The sequence below is a fragment of the Oncorhynchus mykiss genome, chromosome 28, assembly GCF_013265735.2.
Source record: "Oncorhynchus mykiss isolate Arlee chromosome 28, USDA_OmykA_1.1, whole genome shotgun sequence".
Classification (NCBI taxonomy): domain Eukaryota; kingdom Metazoa; phylum Chordata; class Actinopteri; order Salmoniformes; family Salmonidae; genus Oncorhynchus; species Oncorhynchus mykiss.
In genome coordinates, this window is record NC_048592.1 from 8,067,485 (window position 1) to 8,073,714 (window position 6,230).

Here is a 6,230-nt window from a genome sequence, read left to right on the forward strand (position 1 = left end):
CGGAAAGTTTTCAGACCCTTTGACATTTTCCACCCTTTGCTACGTTACAGACTTATTCTAAAATTGCTCCCCCCCCCCCCCACCATTAATCTACACACAATGCCCCATGATGACAAAGCAAAAACATCATGCTAGAAATGTTTGCAAAAAAAAAAAAAAAAAAAAAGAGTCATTAAAAACCATATTTATTCAAGCAATTCAGCCATATCAGCTATGGATTGTAAAAAGGAAGCACTAAATAAGGCTGAATGCACTGTTTCGCTGACAGACAAGGCTCTGCTGATAGCCAGGTGTAGTATTGATTCACTCCATGGTGCTGAAAGGAAAGCTCAGCTGTCGGGGACAGCTTTATGTAGGCCCTAACAGTTTGTGGGCATAGTTTGTCACCGTTATAGTGCAATTAATGTATTGTTTAGTGTTATGTTTTGTCATGGCTTTGCTGGCATGCATCTAAAAAAAATGCAAATGTGCATGCACGGTTTCTAAATGAGGTCTCTGAAGAGTACAGAGAAAGATGACAGTGATAATGATTCTGCTTCCACTTTTTCACATCTCAAGAAAATATACACGAGTATACTTTAACAAAAAGGCATATTTAACTTAAATGTCCACACAATTTACTTAAATATACTTTCCAAAAAGTATATGCAAAAAACATTTGCATATTACACAGCATCCTTTTCTGCAGGTACATTTTGGAAATATGTTTACCCTCATATTGACCTTACTTAAAATGTTCATGTTCCAACTGAATAACATTGTACTTTTAATGACATATCACACATTACACATTTATTGAAATGTTAAATTATTACTTTAATGTAAACAACTAGTGTGGAACGTGAGTGGTGAACTTGAGGATCACGTGCGACAATCCCTCCCAGTAATTGGGGAACGTGTTTGTTGTCGAAGTGAGGAAAATGCTGTAAATGAAGAAGACTGTATTGTTTTTTTTATGAGATGTTGATTATAATAAATACCCCTTTGATATCATACAAGCAAGCCAAAAACCTGTGAGTACAAATATGCACTGCACATCATAAAACTCATGTCATATACAGTGTCAGTGTTTAGGATCACTATGTTTGATGTACAGTTACCAGATGACATGGCGTCATACCCTGGGTTGTTCTGAACAGAATGAGCATATTGTGAAGAAAAATATTATCACAGCGGCACACGCAACTGAATGCACTTATGACTCCTTTCTGTGCGCACCAAAATGATGTGTTTCCCGGAATTGCTTTGTGAATGCCTAACACTGTAATATCATATTTTATAACTTAGCTAGCCATGTTGGCAATAGAACAAGGTTTCAAATGATGCCCACCTCACCCAGATTGCGATTTATAAATGGACCATTTTTGGATTGAGTAAACAACAGTAATTGAGTGATTGCAGGGATGCAGGGTTGTGTTCCAAACAAAATAACCAAAAGTGTGCTTGCTCTATTTCCTCAACAACAGCTAGGAGAGCAAACTGCCTGTAGCTCAGGACCTGAAGTGAGGATATGCATATACATTTGAAAGGAAACACTTGTTTGTGGAAATTTTAAATTAATATTGGAGAATGTTACACATTTAGTCTGGTAAAAGATAATACAAAGAAAAAAACATGTTTTTGTGTATTTTGTACCATCATCTTCAAAATGCAAGAGAAAGGCCATAAAGTATTATTCCATCCCAGGCGCAATTTAGATTTTGGCCACTAGATGGCAGCAGTGCGTGTGCAACGTTTTAGACTGATCCATTGAATCATTGCATTTCTGTTCAAACATTTTGTATCAAGACTGGCCAAATGTGTCTAATTGGTTTATTAATAGCTACTGTAAATTGGACAGTGCAGTTAGATTAACAAGAATGTAAGCTTTCTGCCAATATCAGATATGTCTATGTCCTAGGAAATGTTCTTGTTACTTATGCTCATGCTAATCACATTAGCCTACATTAGCTCAACTGTCCCGCGGGGGACCCACCGATACTGTAGGGGTGCTCTTTTACAAGCATTCAGTTTAGGATTGTCCAGGATCAATTCCCCTACTTGGGATTTTAAAGGAAATATTCCAATTTGTTTAAGGAAAAAGTTGCTCTAAGAAAATATTTACACTTTTTGGAAGTCTCTCTCTTTCTCTTATTGGAAAGGTTAACGTCATTAAAATGAATGTGTGGCCCAAATGTTTATATTTACTTCAATGTTTACCTATTTTTATTCCATAATCTTTTTTCAATTCACTGAACCAAGCATTCATGTATTTTATTTGGCATAGCAAGGTACCGTGGATTTGTAGAAAATAATTTACAGAAGCCTAAGGCATTGGGTGGTTTTTACTCTACCAACATTTCAGACATTCTATTGGGCTGCAAATTTCAGAGCCCTTTTGTACTGGCTACAGACTGATACTATTGGCCCAAGACCACTCTGGATCCAGATCGAGTCTGAATCACGTAAACCTGTTGCACTTTCCTCTGTGTTGTGCTCGTCTCTCCCACTGTCCCGAGGCAAAAGGTGTGTCAACCCAATTGTAAAGCATTCTCTTCAAATTTGGAATCAATTCCGTTTAGCCTTAGAGGCTTTCCCTATCAGGTCCAATCAGAACATTTGATTTCCTCCATCTTTAAATGATGGGGCTTTTGACATCTGGCACTCACTAGGCCCCTCTTCACTGGCCCAATTATTCTTTGACGATACATTTGCCTCTTTTGCTCAGCTACAGGAAAAGCACTTTTTGGAGTACTGCCCATAGGCAGCCCTCTGTCAAGAGTTCAGTTGGACACTGTTGCTTAAAACTCTTTTAGCTAGACGGCTAATACTACAGAACTGGAAGATGGCGGTTCCCCGATATTATAACTATTGGGTGGGAGATGTGTTGTGTTCTCAGAAATTAGATTTTTTCTTAAAATGCAATACCCGAGTGGTGCAGTGGTCTAAGGTACTGCATCTCAGTGCAAGTGGTGTCACTACAGTCCCTGGTTCAAATCCAGGCTATATCACATCTGGGTGTGATTGAGAGTTCCATAGGGCAGCACACAATTGGCCCAGCATCATCTGGATTTGGCCAGGGTAGGCTGTCAATGTAAATACAAATTTGTTCTTAATTAAAGGACTTGCCTAGTTAAATAAAGGTTAAATATAACAAAATGTAAATACTCTAAACTTTGGACTTGGACTCCATTCCAGTTTTACTTTATAAAATCCACTCTCTGATGGCATTGTTATTAAAACCAAAATAAATCTGTATTTAACACCCCTGTGATTTGCTGTTTGGAGGAGCATTTATTTTGTGTGTTTTTTGCGGGGAGGTCATTGAGATTGGTGCCCATTGATTCTTATTGAATTTGACTTGTGGATGCCTTATTCCTCTTTCCCTGTCAGAGACTAAAAAATAACTTGTTTTGCTCTGTTTGGAAACAATGTAATTGTAAAAAATAAAGAAAAAAATGAAAACAAGCATTGTAAACTTTAATTTTGGTCTGGTGGATGGTCAGTCTGTGGCTATGTCTGTGGCCACTGAATGTGTGAGTGGTTGCATTTCTACACCCCTATCCCTCGGCTGTTTACAGGAACAATGGCGAGGTGACCACTCAGTTCCAGTATTGCTCTTTAACCTCTGTACCCTTCTTCCCACTGTATTTAACTTGTCTAAATTATGGTCTCTTTATACTTATTCTTTATTTTTAATAAAACACATTCTAGTAAAGCATATCATATTATTCATATTGTGTTGTCTTATTATGTGTGTAAAACTGAAGTTCGAAACTGAGTTTTCAAAAAAATAACCTTTTCCCCATGGCACATTTTCTGGCTGGCACCTGCATTGCCTTCATTGTTGTTTTCCGCACAAATAATAACTTTGAACATGTGTGTGTTCCTATCAAAGTAAGTGCCTTATTTTCTGTATATTGTGTTGTCGTTTCTACTGTAGCATACCGCATGCACTGTATGGAGCATAATGTATTTACTGTTTTATTCACGTTTTCAAGTACTGGTAACAATTCATACATTCCAATTCTTACATAGATTGTAATGGACACATATGATGTGTGTAAAATACTTTTTTGACGGTTTTTCAAGGTTGATAAGCTAATGCTAAGCTATTTGCCATTATGTTTGTTGACATCATACAATGCATTCTGGTTATCACATAAGTGTCTAGCAGACCAAAGATCTTATAAGAAAATGAGGTGAAGGGATAGTTTACTCGACTCACTTATTGTGCTTTTCAAGACAACTGGTCAAAGATCATTGATGTCAAATCATGACGTCAGTGATCTTCAGTTCAGAGAATTCGGGCTCTAGAAAGAACCCAGAGTTCCCCGAGTTGGAATGAACCCACTGAAGTCTGAGATCTCCGAGTTTCCAGTTCCCAGTTGTTTTGAAAATGGCATCAGATTGTAACTATGGTACCTTTTTAGCATACTAGTTCCCAAGCAAGAATTTTGCTATAGACTGTCTAGGAGTGGTCTGAGTGGGGAGGGGAAGACTGAAAATTAGCTGTTTTTGGCAGAGAGGTTTGGAACTCTCTTTGTTATTGGTCTATTAACCAATCTGCATGATGATATCACCATGGAAACCAAAAACTCCCGCTCATGCAAATCTGCTGATTAGAAGGTCCTGTGTGGATTGCATTTTCAGCCAGCAACTATCAGGAAATAACACTGATCAAATGTTTTCACACTTTTACAGTGGTAGTTTCATCAGCTGTTGTACAATATGATATAAAACATAGGAGAAACTATATTTTTTATTGTACTGGGCCTTTGAGAAACAACGTTCTTCTGTGGGAATTTCAGTAATTCAGCATAACGGTTGCTACAGATTTCCTCATGGTTCTATTTGAAGTCATGTTCTCAAATTTTTCCAAGAATGTTAAGAAACAATGTTCTTCTGTGGGAATTTCAGTACTTCAGCATAATGTTTCCTACATGTTTCCCCATGGTTCTATTTAAAGTCATGTTCTCAAATTGTTCAGAGAACAATAACAAAACTTCCCATGAAAACCACAACAAAACTTTTGGGAACCCAGTTGGTGTCGCAACTGACTGTTGAGAGTTAGAAAAGCATAATACACAAGGTGCAATTTTGAAAATGGGTCGTGCATCAGCAGTTTCCCACTTGTTATGTCAGTCTCTGACAGTCACTCACATAGCCCACGTCAGCAGTGCTCTGCCTATACACAGAGGGGTCCCCGATAAACAGAGGGAGCCTATACACAGAGGGGGCCACCCAATATTCAGAGGAGGGCTCCTGATCCAACCAGGGGGGCTTTCAGTTGTGAAACCAACAGTGGTCTTACCAAGTATGAGAATGGTCACATAAACAGTAGGGCATTGCTGTTCTTTTTTGCAGGTCACTAATAATGGCTTTGTGTTTCACTAGAGGTAAGTCAAAATAAAATCTTATTTGTTACATGTTTTGTAAACAAAAGGCGTAGACTAATAGTGAAATGTTTTGTTACAGGCCCTTCTCTACAATACAGAGAGAAAAAAGTGAAATAAAAATAATAACACAAGGAATGAATACACAATGAGTTAAAATAACTATATACAGAGGGCACCAACACTAAGTTGATGTGCAGGGGTATGTGGTAATTTAGGTAGATACTGTATGTACATATACACAAAATGACCAAAAGTATTTGGACACCTGCTTGCCGAACATCTAATTCCGAAATCAGGGGCATTAATATGGAGTTGTTCTCCCCTTTGCTGTTATAACAGCCTCCACTCGTCTGGAAAGGCTTTCCACTAGATGTTGGAACATTACTGTAGGGGACTTGCTTCCATTCAGCCACAAGAGCATTAGTGAGTTTGGGAAATGACGTTAGGCGACTAGGCCTGGCTCGTAGTCAGAGTTCTAATTATATCCCAAAGGTGTTTGATGGGGTTGAGGTCAGGGCTTTGTGCTGGCCAGTCAAGTTCTTCCACACCGATCTCAACAAATAATTGGACCTCGCTTTGTGCACGGGGCATTGTCATACTGAAACAGGAAAGGGCCTACCCCAAACTGTTGCCACAAAGTCTCCTAGACGTTTCCACTTTACAATAACAGCATTTATAGTTGAGCTCTAGCAGGGCAGAAATTTGACGAACTGACTTGTTGGAAAGGTGGAATCCAATGACTGTACCATGTTGAAAGTCACTTAGCTCTTCGGTACTGGCCATTTTACTGCCAATGTTTGTCTATGGAGATTGCATAGATGTATGCTTGATTTTATACACGTCAGCAACGGG